Source organism: Dasypus novemcinctus, chromosome 17 (genome assembly GCF_030445035.2).
Source record: "Dasypus novemcinctus isolate mDasNov1 chromosome 17, mDasNov1.1.hap2, whole genome shotgun sequence".
Classification (NCBI taxonomy): domain Eukaryota; kingdom Metazoa; phylum Chordata; class Mammalia; order Cingulata; family Dasypodidae; genus Dasypus; species Dasypus novemcinctus.
Window position 1 is genome coordinate 31,299,906 of NC_080689.1, and position 15,315 is coordinate 31,315,220.

At 57.3% G+C, this 15,315-nt stretch overlaps 1 long non-coding RNA gene across 1 annotated transcript; it reads right to left on the minus strand.

Moving 5' to 3' along the window:
• Nucleotides 1-11,681: 11,681 nt before the first annotated feature.
• On the minus strand, nucleotides 11,682-13,744 carry LOC131273948 (uncharacterized). Its single transcript, XR_009181126.2, has 2 exons — nucleotides 13,675-13,744; nucleotides 11,682-11,869 (listed from the first exon to the last, which is right to left on the minus strand). It is a non-coding gene; the product is annotated as an uncharacterized lncRNA (long non-coding RNA).
• Nucleotides 13,745-15,315: the final 1,571 nt, after the last annotated feature.

Sequence of the window (15,315 nt, forward strand, 5' to 3'; positions counted from 1 at the left end):
CCGAAGTATGCCCCCCCAGGGAGCAAGGCCGTCAGAGGGCAGCAGGTCCACGGAGCCTGCGGTTAGCCTCCCCCACGGCACAGCCCAGCGTGACAGGGCTCATGCAGTGTTTTTCTAGAAAAACAGAATTCTTGATTCAAGGAGCCGCTCTTGATGAGGGCTTGTTTCTGCTGACAGGGAAGCTCTGAGTTGGTTTTGTACAAGGGTGGGCCTGTACCAGCCGCCCCGTGAAGCCCACTGAACTGGATCCCCACTGCCAGCCTGGTGACGGGCATTATCATACCCGATTTACAGATGGAGAAACTGAGGCCGGGTGAGCGGAGAGGACACAGCCAAGTTCAAACAGCCAGAAAGTGGCAGAGGCTGGCCCCCCTGGCTCAAAAGCCATGCAAAGTTCTCCCCACACCTGCCTGAGCCCCAAGCTCTGCCCTTACCCAGCCCTAGTCCCCAGCAGTCTTTCCTTCTTACTTCTGACTTTCGCCTATGCCTAGTCATTGGACAATTCCACACGGCCTCCCCTGTGTGGGAAAGACGACTTCAGCTCTTCCGAGCCGAGGCCTCGTCTCTTGAGCACCTAGCACGTCACCTGGGAAGTCTCAGCACAGAGTCCCCGGCTCTGGATGGGGACTTCTCAGGCCTGCCTCCCTCTCCTTGGTGCTTCTGACTCCCTCCTAAAATAGGGCTCACCACTTCAAGGCTTTTGGGCTAAGCTTCTTGTAGAAACTTCTAGAAGGACCCGCCGTTTTTCTTCCTCCCGCAAGCTATAAATCATCTTACCCGAACAGGACCGCGTAGGGTCAACATTGCACAGCAGTTTCCTCACACCACTGCTGTTTACGGATGAGGAAACCAAGCTCCCGGAGGTCAAGCACCCTACTCGCCAGGTAGCACCCATGCAAGTTCCTCCGAGCAGGGGTGGCCCTGAGCGAGGGGGGGGCCTTGGTTGGCACTGTTGGGGCCTTCCAGACCAACAACTAAGAGGCTTCTTTTTGGGGTTGCTTCCTCTTGTCTCAGGCCTGGAGCCGAACCCCCCTTAGCAGCCCCATCTTGCTCAGCTCAGCCCCAGCACCCCTCTCTAGGCCATGGCTTCGAGCCCAACTCTCCCCGGCCTTGACACTGACCCAGGCCAGGGCTGACGTTTCCCAGCGGGTGCTTGGAAGCCCAGGAAACATTCGCTTCCGGTGAACGCCCCATCTCCCGCCCCAGCATGCACACACTCACACACGCTCCCACACTTTGACTCCATCTCCCTGTGAGGGAGAGGGCACAGCCCCGGCGCTGGCCTGCCCCCTGACCAGCACACCACGCTGCCCCCACCCCCTGACCGGCGTACCACGCTGCCCCCCGCCCCCTGACCAGCACACCACGCTGCCCCCCGCCCCCTGACCGGCACACCACGCTGCCCCGACCCCCTGACCAGCACACCACGCTGCCCCCCGCCCCCTGACCGGCACACCACGCTGCCCCCGCCCCCTGACCGGCACACCACGCTGCCCCCCGCCCCCTGACCGGCACACCACGCTGCCCCCCGCCCCCTGACCGGCGCACCACGCTGCCCCCCGCCCCCTGACCGGCGCACCACGCTGCCCCCCGCCCCCTGACCGGCACACCACGCTGCCCCCACCCCCTGACCGGCACACCACGCTGCCCCCCGCCCCCTGACCGGCGCACCACGCTGCCCCCCGCCCCCTGACCGGCACACCACGCTGCCCCCACCCCCTGACCAGCACACCACGCTGCCCCCGCCCCCTGACCGGCGCACCACGCTGCCCTTTCACTCAGGCGCAGAGGCCCCCAACCTCCACCCGTCGCCCAGGCCATGCCCGCCACCCCGTCTTTTTGCTCGGCATTTCTGTTTCAGCCTTCTCTCTCACACACACACTCACGCGTTTAGATGAATCAGGCAGGAGGGAGGGGAGCGACACCCCATGTCAAGACTGGTTTTAATTGGGGTTGTTCAATTTTCTTTTGCATCTCCCTTGCATGGGTTTGCATAGGCTCCTTTGGCAACTCACTATTTCCCCAAAGAACACAGAGAAGTAACGGATTTGTGGGCCCAGGGGAGGCCGGGAGGCCTCAGTGATGTCTCCAGATGGTGGGCCTTGGGATGTGGGTCCTGGAGTGCAGGGAGAGTGGAGAGGGGGCACCTTGTTGAACTGAGGGAGGCAGAGGAGGTGGGGTGAGGCAGCACCCTGGTGGGGGGGGGGCACAGGCTTTCAGGAGGGGCTGGTATGGGGTGAAGTGCAGATCCTGGGGCTGAGGATGGAAGGGATTTGGGGACAGGCCCTGAGAGAGGGGGAAGACAAGGGATGCCGAGGAGGGGAGAGCCGAGGACCGAAGGTGCTGGGCAGGGTGGGTCCCGCTCTTGAGGTGAATGCACCATCTGCCCTCCCACCCTGCAGAGCCCAATTCACAGATCCAGTCAGTCAGGGTACGGCTCTGCCTCTGTGCCCTTGCTGGGTGACTTTGAGCAAGTTGCTCTCCCTCTCTGGGCCTTAGTTCCCTCCTCAGCATTCTGCCCCGGCCCAGCCTCTCCTGCATCCCTTCTTGCTCAGGAATCTTCAGTGTCTTCCTCTTGCCCTAGGACCAAGTTCACAGTCCAGCCTGGAAGACCCGTGGGTATCCAGCACCGTCCACCCCGTCAGCCTCGCCCCTCTCCTTCTTCCCTGGCGGTCCAGCAGGGCCGGTTCCTCTTTGTCTCCTTCTGGATCTCTGCTTGCTCTCGCCTCCTTCCCTTTGCCTGTGGTGGCTCCCTTCTGGAACACCTGCCCCTTCCCACAGTTGGAAGCTTGGTTTAGTCTTGGTTGAAGTTGGTACTCTCCTGAAATCAACGCATTCTGAACAAGGGGACTTGAATTTTCATTTTGCACCAGGTGTCACAAATTATGGGGCCGGTCCCGCCTTTCCCTCTTCCCATTAGCCCCTCCGCAGCTCCACCTCCCCATGGAGTCTTCGCCCACCCAGGGAGAAAGGGGAGCCCGGGATGGCAGCTCGACAGGCCCTGGGGAAGGGGCCCCTGCCCTTGGCACACCCAGGCCAGGCCCTCTGTCACCTGGGAAAATGGCTCGGGGGCTGCCAGGGGGCAGGCCGACCAGAAGGGGGAGAAGGTCTTAGGGGAGACCTGGGGTCTGTGCCCGGCACACTCAGTCGGGCTCCTGGCCGGGGAGCCCCGCTCTCGTGGAGGAGGCAGCTCCCGCCAGCGCACAGTGGGCGCGGGGGCAAGCCCATACTTGATGTCTCACTCTCCCCTTCCTGAAGTCCTTTCTGGGAACAGTGGCAGGAGGAAATGGGGGCTACTTCTGGGGCGGGACAAGTAGAAGCTGGGGGCATCCTCACCCTGTAGAGCTCGCACTGCGGCACCTCTCTGTACCCCAAGACAAGCCTCTCCCTTTACGCACCCCACTGAGGAGACTGAGGCAATGCCTTTCCTGTTTGCAAATCGCCTCTCCCAGGTGGGGCCCACCACGGCATGCCCCCTGCCTGGGGCCCCAGGGCCCCCTTCCCTGCAGCGGCCTGGAGGCGCCTGTCCTCCCCGCTTTTCCTCCACCTGTCCCTGAGGGTGCATGGGGGGGGGTGTGGTGAGGCCCCCTGGGGCGCAGGGCCTACCTTGCCCCACCCCCCCTGCAGGGCCTGGTCCCCTTGGCCCTGTGAGTCAGGCCCCACCCCCACCCTGGAGCCACGAGGCAGGGCAGTGACATCACCTCTGCTCACCTGGGGAGCCTGGGTGTCCTGCAGGCCTGGAGGGGCTGGGGGCGGGGCTGGCTGCAGGGGCTGGGGTCCTCCCACCCAGACCCCGGAGGCTAGGAGGCCTCGGCGGCCAGCCCTGGACCCTAGGGGCCGGAGCAGGGAGGCAGGAGGCGTGGGCTGGCCTGTCCTCACTGGCCTCCTGGCTTCTCCTCCCCATCCGGGGCCTGCCCGCCTCTGGGCCTTGGCTCAGGGCTTCCCCTGTCCACAGCCTGTCCACCTGTCTCTGCCAGGCTAACTCCACTCATCCTGGAACGTCTCACTTGAGAGGCGCTTTCCCCAGGGAGCCCTCCCGGAACCCCAGGGCTTGCTGACGTGTCCCCTGGCCTTTCCTGCTGGTCCCTGAGGGTGGCACTCAGCAGGGCCCGCTGGGGGTGCTGGCGGCCACACGTTTCCTGGACTACCGGCTTTCTGCGGCCCTTGGCGGGGCTGGGGCTGGGATCAAGCTTACAGGTGGGGGCAGAGGGTGAGGGACAGTGGCGGTGGGGGACCAGGCTGGGTTCCTTCCCTTCCGGCATGTTTCAAGTGTGTGCGCCACATGTCGTGAAGCTAAATGCTGCTGTTTATGAAGTGAGGACTAAGTGGTGGGTATTTTCTGGTGCTGGAGCTGGGACTCGACGAGACAAAGTGGCCTGCTGAATCACATGGGCAGTGACAAAGGTCGGCTGCACTGGGTCAGGACAATGTCCGAGGTCATAGCTGCCCGGCCCAGCTTTTTTTCCCTCCGAGTTAGGGGGCCAAACAAACTGATCTCTCAAGGGCCTCCACCTCGGAGGAGCTGCGCATCCACGGTGACTGCAAGCTGAGGTTCCAGCCACCTCCTCAAGCTGCCCCCTGCAGCCACCCGCCGCTCCCTCCCTCAGGCCCAACGGGCTCCCGGTTCAGCTGCAGAAACGGCTAAACGTCTCTCTGGAACCCAAACAGGAAGCTGGGGAGAAGGGGGCCAACGGCTGGGGATCTTTGAGGCTCCTCCAGGAAACGTGTGGGGCGGCAGAAGGGGGCAAGGCCAAGCCCTGCTCACTCCGCAGCCCCCCGGCCTGGGACGCAGCCAAAGCCTCTCGGCTCTCGCTTCCGAGGGAACTGAGCACCCCCCGACCCACCTCCCCAGTGGCAGAGACCGGGGAGGGCCCCGGGGGTACAACGTCCTCCTATGGGAGACAAGGCGGGGAGGGTCTCTCGGGAACCCTCAGCCCTGGGTGCTGGGAAGGCGGCTGCTTCTCAAAGACTCCTGCCGTGGTGTCAGCCTCCTTTCTTACCAGCCTCCAGGGCCGACGCCCCAGCATGTACGCCTGGGACTCAGGTCTGTTCTGTCCCTGGCCCAGCATTGGCCTTGGCGAGTCACTTTACCAACCCAGACCTCAACTGCCCAGCCTGGGAAGCCAAGCCCACAGCCCTCTTCCCGCCTAAGCAGGGCAAGGCGCTGTCTGTCCGCTGGGACCCTGGGTTAACGCTGGGCATAGTGGTCACTGCCGGTGACACCAGGTGCTGGGGCGAGCAGTGGCCGCAAACCAGGGGACCCAGCTGGCCAGGCCCAAAAAGAGAGCTGAGGTGTCCCCTCCCCACCCCTGGCCCCCAGCTGGTCCTTAGGCCGGCCAGGGATCACCAGCAGGTGTGGCCCCTGCCCCAGGTCCCCTGCAGGGATGTAGCAAGGCTCCTGCGAGAGGAGGACCTGCCCCAGGGCGGGCTGCAGGCCTTCCCACCTTCCACCTCAGCAGGACTGGGACCAGATGCTCAGAGAGGGGAGGCCGCTGGGGTATGCAAATTGCAGGCAACCCTCAGGCAAGCACGCGGGTCCTGGTTCTCGCCAGGCAGGAGGAGATGCCTGCGCTCTCAGAGGTTTACCCCAGACGGGGACAGGGCGCCACGCGCGGCAAGCCTGGCCTGGCCCCCTCGGAGGCCTCCCCAGCAGGGAGGAGGGGGGAGGCGGGGAGGAGGTGTGGGGGGATCAGCAAGGCCAGACTCCTCACCCCTGCAGGCTCCCCTCCGCGCCTTCAGCCTCTTGCCCCCAGCCAGGCCCTGTCCTAACAGCAAGACACAGTCAATGACAAAACCAAGCCCCTCTTGCCACCAACTTTCATTACCTTTTTCCTTTTTAGCATGACAGAACAAGAAAAGAATGACCCATAATCCCAAGTGCTCATACGACATCTGTTGACGTTAAAAAAAATTATGCAGATGGTAGGCAAGTCCAACAAGAGAGAAACAAAAGGTTTCAAGTAAAAGTAAAACTCTCTCTCCCTTCTGGCTCCCCCAAACCTGCCTCAGATGGTGACCAGTTAACAGTTTCTGTGTGACCTGGGGGAGAAAAAAAATTTCATGCTCACACCAGCTCATACACGTGCATGTGCATCTGTTAAAGAGAATGTACTGGAAAAGAGGCAGGGCCGCACCCTCGATCCTTGGCCTCACTTCCAGCCTAGCAGTGCGGCTCGCACCCTGTGTGCAGTGGCGCGGGGCCGCGTCCTGCGCGGGGCCGCGTCCTCTGCGGACCCGGTCCCTTGTTAGAGCATCTAGAGACTTGCTCGCCTCCTTCCTAGTCACTTCTGGTCCCAGAAATCAGAGAGGCCCCGGCGGCAGGGGGCCTGCTCTGAGCCCAGGTCTTGCCAACGCGACTGCAGTGACCCTGCTCTCTAAGATGGCGGTGGAGAGCCAAAGGACAGTGCCGTCTAGTAAACAGGCTTCCTACGACCTTCTGGAACCCAGAGGCTACTTGACGAGGCAAAACTCCCCCGCATGAGTAGAAAGTAGGGGTTAGATGAGGAGACAGAGAGCTGAGGAACGTGCCCAAGGTCACACGGGAGCCTGCGCTCTGGACAGGCTTGCTGTGAGAAGGCACCGCGACGCGGGAGTGTCCAGGGCGGGGCGGCCACCAGGCTGGAGGAGGCTGGGTGGACAAGGAGCAGGACGTGAATAGGGGTCGGGGAGGCAAGGATCCTTCCAAACCGGCCCAGGGCAGGGCAAGGGGGGATCTCAAGGCCCCCTGCACCCCCCACCTCCCTGGATCCTGGTGCCAGATCTCTGTGGATGCCGACTTTGCTGGAAGGAGGGACCCACTGCAGGAAGGTGTGCAGGGACGGGGCCCAGGGCAGCTCTGGGGGTGAGGAGGGAGTGAGGCCCTGGCATCATTTAGCACCACTTGCGCCAGGCATGGCGTGACAGACTTAATGTATTTCATGTCATTTAATCCTGCACAGTGGACAGTTTTAATGCTGGGGGAGGCTTGTCATGCCGGGCCATGGACCAGGCTCTCCCCGTCTCCCCACCTAGGAAGCACCCATGGGCTCAGCCAGGCAGAGGGACACGGGGAAGACGACACAATCCTGGGCCCCAGGACCTTGCGGCTAGTGGCCCACGCTGCATTGTTAACTGCCCACTCCTACATAGGCGCTTTCTCCGTCGGGGGGCCCCATCCGAAGCTGGATGGGCCCAAGCCAACCACTGCAGCCGTCTCCAGTCAGCATGGCTTTCTAGCTATCTGGTGTTCCCTCACCGGCCTCTCCAGGTGGGGTTTCCACCTTGCCGAGGAGACTTTTCTCTCTTGCCCTCACCCTACTGTACACTCACATGGACACACACTCTGCTTGGCAACAACTTCTCCAAAGGGGTCCTGAAGCCCCAGCCCACTTGAAGCCCCCAGGGCCAAGCCCTGGCCTGCCGTGGGGTCTCTGGCTGGCTTCCCTGGGGCGAGCAGCCCGCTGGCATTCCAAGAAACTCCTGCCTGAACTGTGGACTCCACTGCCACAGGCCTTGCTCAAAGGGAAGTTGGAGGAAATACCCTCAGCGCCAAGATCTCACCTCTCGGCCTTGGGCAAAGCCAGCAGGTAATAGGAGTCCTGTCCTCACAGTGTCTGGGACCACCCATACCTCGTCCCTGAGAAGGTGAGAACCGTCGGGCTGGACACCATCAGCACTGTGAGCGGGCCAGAGAGGCAGCTCTATTGTGAGCAGGAGCAATCCTGGAAGTCTTCCTTCAAGAGGTGGCATGATTCAGCCAGGCAAAGGCACTGGGAAGGCACTGCTGGTAGGGCATAGTGGGGCAGGAGTAAACCACCTGGGGTGTGTGTGCAGCAGGCAGAAGAGTGGTGATAACTCATCCCTTTGGGTATTGTTAACTACTATTTGCCAGGCTCTGTTCTAAGAACTGTGGACACAGTAAAACAGATTTTTTTAAAAATTCGCAGAGCTGAACAATAAATAAGAAAATTATGTAAATCATGTAGTGTGTTAGAGGGTGACAATGATAATGAGAAAAAAGAAAAGTCGGGGAGGAGGACTGGAGGGTATGTTTGTGTGCTGAAATATTAGCTTGGGTGCCAGGGAGGGGGCTGTATGAGGTGGGCAGGGTCCAATTAGGGACCTTGGATGCCAGACCTAGGACTTGATCATATGCTTTCAGGGGACAGGGTTGCCACTGATGCCCACCTCTTCCTGGGAGCCCTCCCTGATTAACCCTCCCCCTCCCTGGGGTGAGAAGCTGAGGGTGCCTATTCTTTGGAGAAGACACTGTTTCTCATGCTGGTCAGGTACTTTTTTAAGGTCTAGAAAGATATTCTCCAGTTGGCCAGCCGCTGAGGAAGCCACCGCCTTTATCTGAACATATGGGCATCCAGCCTTGCTCTATACTACAGAAGGTTTAGGGGAGGAGAGTGCAGGCAGAACGGGGTGCCTGCCCTCTAAGGTCCTGGACGGTGTGGGGAGACAGGGCTCACCCACCAGATGCTCGTAGGGTGTAGCTGTGACAGTGCGGACAATTCACTGAACTTCTCTCTGCTTGCGTTCTCATCCGAGTTTGATAGAAAGAACGCCACCTTCTAGGGTTGGCGTGAGAATGACGTGCGATAATGAGGGCATCTTGTGGGACCAGGTTTGGCAGAATGTGTGTGTTTCGTACATTGTGGCCATTATTATTAAAACCAACAACTGGAGAACAAGGGAGAGCATTGTGCGTGGCCCTGTGTCAGACTGTGTCCACAGGCACCTCAGGAATCCAGAGCAGGGAGCGGGGCTGCAGCCTGGAGGGGACAAGGGAGGCTTCCCGGGAAAGAGAGGAGGCGTTTGAGCTGGGGGTGCCGTGAGAGGAGGCGCATCTTGTGTGTGTGTGTGTGAGAGAGAGAGAGCGAGCGCGAGCGCGAGCAGGCCCTGTGGCTGGCACAGATGGAGGCAGGTGAGCTGAGGTTCCCGCTGGTTCTTCGCAGAGGCCTCTGGCATGCAAGGAGCCCAGAAGGCTTTAAAGCCGGGGTTCTTAGCCAGGGGTCTGGGAGCTTGAACTGGACTTCAAAAAAATCGACTGTTCTCGTGGGGGCGATGGATTCACTAAATAACACAGCATGCGCGTGGCGTGGCGCGGGGCCCGTGGGCTGCGCCTGGCTGGCGCAGGGGGCCGTGGAACCAGCGGAGAAGGCCTGCTATAGCGAGAGGACGCCGTGGGGGTGAAGAGCGAGTTCGCTCGGTGTGAGAGAATGCCCGGCTCAGGCAGGGCTGGGAGAAGCGGGCAGACCCTGCCCGGCTGCCCCTGGTCCTTCAGGGGAGGGGATCAGCTGCGACCCTCACTCACTGGAGAGCTCCCTGCCCCTTGACCCTTGGCCGCCACCACCCCCCTCAGGGCTGGGGCTGCTGGAATGGAGGCGCCTGCGCACTCCACGCCCGCCGTGGAGGGGAGGCGGAAAGCACAGGCAGAACGCTGTTTACATTTTCCCTCCTTTCCCTCCGGGTGGCCCTGCCGGCCTGGCGGTTACACCACTGTGGTTTTTGGGCCCGAGGAGTGCCTCCCTTACACAACGCCTGACACAACGGCCCTAGCACACACACCCCACTCAGACGCTCGCCCAGAGACACGCCTGCACGGTCTCGCACACACCCCCAACTGGCAACACTGCTGTTCCGTTAGGGATCTCCACCACACAGGCGGGGCCCCCCCTGGTTGGCACCCCCTTGACCCTTGAGTCCCAGGGACCCAGAGCCAGAGCAGTGGACAACTGGGGGAGGATTTGAGCCCAGGACAGGGACACAGAGATAGACCCCAGGGTGGAGCACCAGCTACCAGGGACCCTGGAAACTTAGAAGAGGCACCCAGAGGAAAGGGTGGGGAGCAGCCGCTCGGGCTCAGCGGGTGGGAGGGAATTTAGTGCAGCGTTTCTTGGAGGGTTTCTTGATGACTGGCTGACTGACTGGTGGCAGGTTTCAAGCTTTTAAATGCACATCACGCTTCACAGAAATATGTGTGCCACCCTGTGACCCGGAAACGCTACTTCTGGGGGTTCAAGGGATAGAGATACTCATACAAGGCGCGTGCGCGGATGCTCACGCCGTATCGTTTGTAAAATAGTGGAGAGCCTCCATGTCCATCAACAGGACCCTCATGATATGGAATACCATGCAGCCATTAAAAGAACGAGCCAGTACACGGAGTGAAGGATGCTGGCCGCTGGACAAGAGACTAAATATGACCCCATTTTTGTGAACCAAAAGATATATGAACGTGTGTGAATAATATTCATAGCTGGATAATAAAATATCTGGGGCACCTCATGCAAAACTTATCAAATAATCACCTCTGCTGAGCAGCACTGAGGAGGCGCGAGAAGGAGACTTTCTCACTTATACATATGGAAAATCAATTTATTCTGTTTTGTTATTCATAACCAGCATGTGTGGATTTGGAATGAGGAAAAAATAAACCAGAGGCCCTTCCCACCGCGGAACAGAGCACCGTGTCCCCTTCTGAACCGCCGCGCCCTCTGCCCTCACCTTGGGAGGTGTGGAGTGGAGTCGTGGCTCCACCATTTGTAAGCCGGGAGACCTTGGGCAAGTGTGTGCCTTTCTCAGAGCTCCATTTGCTTCATCTGTACAATGCGGAGAACAATACCGAGGTCATAGGATGGTCTGGTTTTGTTACACAAAGTGACTGAGCGCCTTCTAGGAGCCAGGCAGGGGGAGCTCAGGGAGGGCCTTCAGAGCACGAACCTGGAAGGATCTTACAGGCTGGAGAGGAAGACAGATGCCCTGGCTGGTGTGGGACCATGTGAGCTATGCCAGAAAGAGGGCCTGCACAGGGCCTTTGGAGGGGCTGGGAGGGCGTGGGGGATAGGTCTGGGGTTGAGATGGGGCCTGTGCTAAAGGAAGAGCTGGAGGAAGCCGGGGCCAGCTGGGAATGGGTCCAGGCAGAAGGCCCAGGGAGAGCAAAGGCCTAGGGGTGGGAGCAAGCACTTGGAAGTACAGATGCACCCATGCAGGTGAGGGGCAGGGAGCATCCGGGCCGGGGAGGAGGGGCCCGAAGCCTTGAGGGACGTGCTTGGAGGCTTTTGAACTGTGGCGGGGCATATTCTCCTGTGTTTTAGGAAGCTTGCTCTGGAGGAATGGTGGCCAGGAGGACCACGTGGGGCTTCCAGCAGGAGTCCAGGTGGGAACAGGGGAGGCGAGACACAGAGTAGGGAGAAAGTCAAGACTGGGTTAGAAGCGGCCTCTTTAGGTTTTGGCGACTCAGGAGGGGAGGGGGCAGGAGAAGCTGGGTGGCTGGATGCAGGAGGTAGCACTTGTCCTCGTGGGGGCTGAGGCGGCTCTGGGTCTCCAGGAGGAGCTTGAGTGCAAATGAGACCACTGGCACGCAGTCAGGTGGCGCTCAGCCCTGCCCTGCCCCTCCCCTCCACAGGCACTTACAGTTGCCGGAGGGAGAGGTAGTTTTGTAATATTTTGGTTCCTGGAGGGAGGAAAACCCATCAAAGGCATGGTGGGTGTGTCTCAGAGCCTGCTGCTAAAGAGGACAACCCTTCAAGGTGTTCCTTTCTCACAGTTGTTTGCATTTTAATAAAATACTCTAGACTAGTCGGTCGAACAGGACTTCCGGTGATGGAAAAATGCTCTGTGCGGTTCAAGACAGTAGTCCCTAACTACCTGTGGCTGTTGAGCACTTGAAATGTACCTAGTGGGACTGAGACAGAGAATTTTAACTTTTATTTTATTAATTTAAATAGTCACAGGTGGCTAGTGGCCACCTTGGTGGACAGTGCAGATCTAGAATTTCCAAAGGAAAGCCGGTGCCACTCTCATCTTGAGATCTGGGCGGTTGGGGGTGTTTTGTGGGCATGGACTGTGGGGCCTTCTTGACTCCCCTCAAATTTGGTTCTATCTGTCAGGGTGAGAAAAACCAGAGTAAAAAGCTCATGCTTACACCAGGTTCTAGTCCCACTGCTTCCCATGGATTGATTCACTCGTGATAACCCTGTGACATAGTCCGTGATCCCCGACGTTTTTCAGATGACTTACAAGCCAGTGTTCGTGGCGTGCACAGTCCCACAGTGGGCTTTGGACAGCGGGCGGTGGCAGGGCTTGGCTTCCTGGACACTTCACATCCCGTGTCACGTTTTGACCCTCGTGGGAGCTTGGTGTGGCAGAGACTATACCATCACCCCGTTTCACAGACAAGGAAACTGAGGCGCACAGATCTGCCAGGATTACATGATAGGGAATGGCAGAGCCATGAGACTTGAACCCAGGCCTATGAGAGGCCCTGCTCGTGACCCTGGCCTGACCAGGCCTCTCCATGGAGGCGAGGACCCCCAACCTGGAGCTGGCCCGGCTCACGGCTCTGGGCTCACAGGGCGGTGGTTCGCAAGGTCCTGGCCATGCCCACGCCGCGCACCCTCTAGACCTTCCCTGAAGAGCCACTGGACCAAGATTTGGGTCTGCCATGGTGAGAGTAGGCCATGTTTTTGCCAGCAGCCCTATTGGCACAGCTCACGCTCACGGAGGACACCGCCCTGGGCTGCTGCTCCTCCCAGGGCTCACCTAGAGACCTAGAAACCCAGCAGTCTCCAGAGCAGTCCTCCCACCCTCTCCCAGCCTCAGTTTTCTCATCTGTGTAACGAGAGGGCTACACTAGGGCAGTGGTTTTAAAACTTTTATTTTAGTGTTGAAATTGTTTTCCTAAGGAATCCATTCTTTTCCCTGTGTACTGTACACATGACCATCAGAAAGAGACCTTAAAAACACAAATATGGTCAGCTTACTCCCTGGCTTAAAATCCTTCAATGGCTTCTTCTTGCTCTGGGGACTGTCCCTGCCCTCATGAAGCTTAGATTTTGGGGAAGAAGGACAATATACACATAAATAAAAGTATTTAAAATAAGTCGGAGAGTGACCAATGCTAGGGGGAAAATAAGGCAGGATGAGAAGAAAGGACTGCCAGGTGGAGCTGCTGTTTTATAGAGGATGGTTTGGGCAGCCCCTGAAAAAGGAACAGGTTCAGTAGAAACTTGAAGAGCCTGACAGAGAGAATAGTGAGTGCAAAGGTCCTGAGGCAGGGAGCCAGTCCTGTGTGTTTAAGGGCTACAGTGGCTCTAGCAGGATGGGGGTGGTGGGAGTCAAGGTCAGAAAGGTTAGAGTCAAAGGGTGGGAGGGTGGAGGCAGATCAGGCACGACCTTGTAGACCATTGTAAAGATTTTGGATTTTATTCTGAGGATTTTGAGCAGAAGAGTGGCCTGAACTAAATTGTGTTTTTAAAAGCACAGATGAAGCAGGGCATCTTTATTCCTGGAAGGCTTCTTGGAAGATCTGGACGATATTTATAGACAGGGCAGGGCAGGAATAAGGCTAGTAGAGAGGAGTCCCAAGCAGCAAGAGCTTAAATTGATTTGAATTCTGCTTTAGGCATTTCCTAGCTGTGTGGCCTCAGGCAAGTAACTTAACCTCTCTGGGGTCAGTTTCCTCATCTACGGAATGGGGATAGTAAAAGTACTTCCTTCTGGGTTGTTATAAGGACATTCATTAACATATGCAAAGCTTTAGTCTATAATAGGAACTCCATAAATAACAGCAATTTCAGTCTTTAAGGCATTCCAACCAAAGAGATGGGGGGAGGAGGAAGAGAGGGTGAAGAAGCACAATAATATAATAATAATAACAACAGCCACTGATCCTTGTTGAGCACTTACCACTGCTAGGCACTGGGCGAGGCACTTTGCATTTATTCTCTCACTTAATCTTTGGAGCAACAGATTAATCCACTTTTCAAATGAAGAAATCAAGGTCCAAAGAAGCTGTAATTTGTGCTCAGTGGTGCTCAGTGTTGCTCAGCGGGTAAGTAGCAGCGCCCGGGGCCCATTCCCCACGTCTGACTCCAGAGTCCCAGTTCTTTCCACTCGTGATAACCTCTCGGGTCCTGGAGTGAAAGGTCCACTGAGTCCCCCTCCTGAGGGTGTTTGTGTTTTAAGGGGGTCCTCTGACGGCAGCTTTTTAAAAACACTGAAAACACTTCATTAACCTATATTTAAAAGGATAAATGGTGTAGAAATCATAACCCCGAAGAACTGATGCTCTGAATCGGTGGTGGTGGTGGTGGTGGGGGGAGGGACAGGTAAAGACCTCTGGGGGCCTGAGCCCACCACCCCAGCCCCATCCCGTACCGTGGTGCACCGTCGTCCAGCCCCAGGCGCGCTGCCATTGTTTCCTTTTCTCTCTGGAACCACAGCTCCTCCCACCACAGGGCCTGTGTACTGACTGCTCCTTCTGCAGGAAGGGTCTTCCCTGGCCCTTTGCCTCGTTTTAACCACTACTGCCCTTTGCCCTTCTTGCTTCTTCAGGGGCTTCCGGGACGGTAGGTGAGGTCAGTTTCCCTGACAGAGGCTTCCTCAGCACCCTGTCTTTTCCAAACTTCGTAACTTGGGTTTCAGCTTCTGAGTAGTTAAAATGAAGAAATAATTCACATATCATAAAAGTCACCAATTCCAAGTGTACAATGCAATGGCTTTTAGTAAATTCACAAAGTTGTGTAATAACCATCACCCCTATCTAATTCCAGAACATTTTCATCACCCCCCACAGAAACACTGCGTCTGTCAGCAGTCAGTCCCCACTCCCTCCTCCTTTCAGGCTTTGGCAACCACTAATCTGTTTTCTGTCGCTATAGATTCAGCTATTCTGGGCATTTCATACAAAAGGAATCACACAATATGAGTTTTTTTGTGTGTCTGCGTTTTTTCAAGTAGCATAATGTTTTCAAGGTTCATCCACATTGTAGCACCAATCAGTACATTCCTTTTTATGATTGAATAACATTCTATTGTATGGGTATACCACATTTTATTTATCCATTCATTAGTTGATGAATATTTGGGCTGTTTCTATCTTCTGGGTATTATGGATAATGCTGCTTCAACATTCATGCACAAATTCTCATGGGAACATGTTTTCAATTCTTTGGGGTATATACCAGGAGTGGAATTGCTGGTTCATACGGTTATTCTATATAAACTTTTTGAGGAACTGCCAGACTGTTTTCCAAAGTGGTACATTGTTGTTGTTGTTTTTTAAAGGCATATCATTGTTGTTTTTTAAAATTTATTTATTCTGTCCCCCCTTGCGGCTTGCCTGCTGTCTGCTCTCTATGTCCATTCGCTGCGCGTTCCTCTGTGTCTGCTTGTCTCCCTTTGTTGTGTCATCTTGCTGTGCCAGTTCTCCGCGGGTGCAGGCAAGCCTGCCTTCACAAGGAGGCCCTGGAATCCGAACCCAGGGCCTCGCGTATAGTAGACGGGAGCCCAATTGATTGAGCCACAGCCGCTTTCCAGTACATTGGT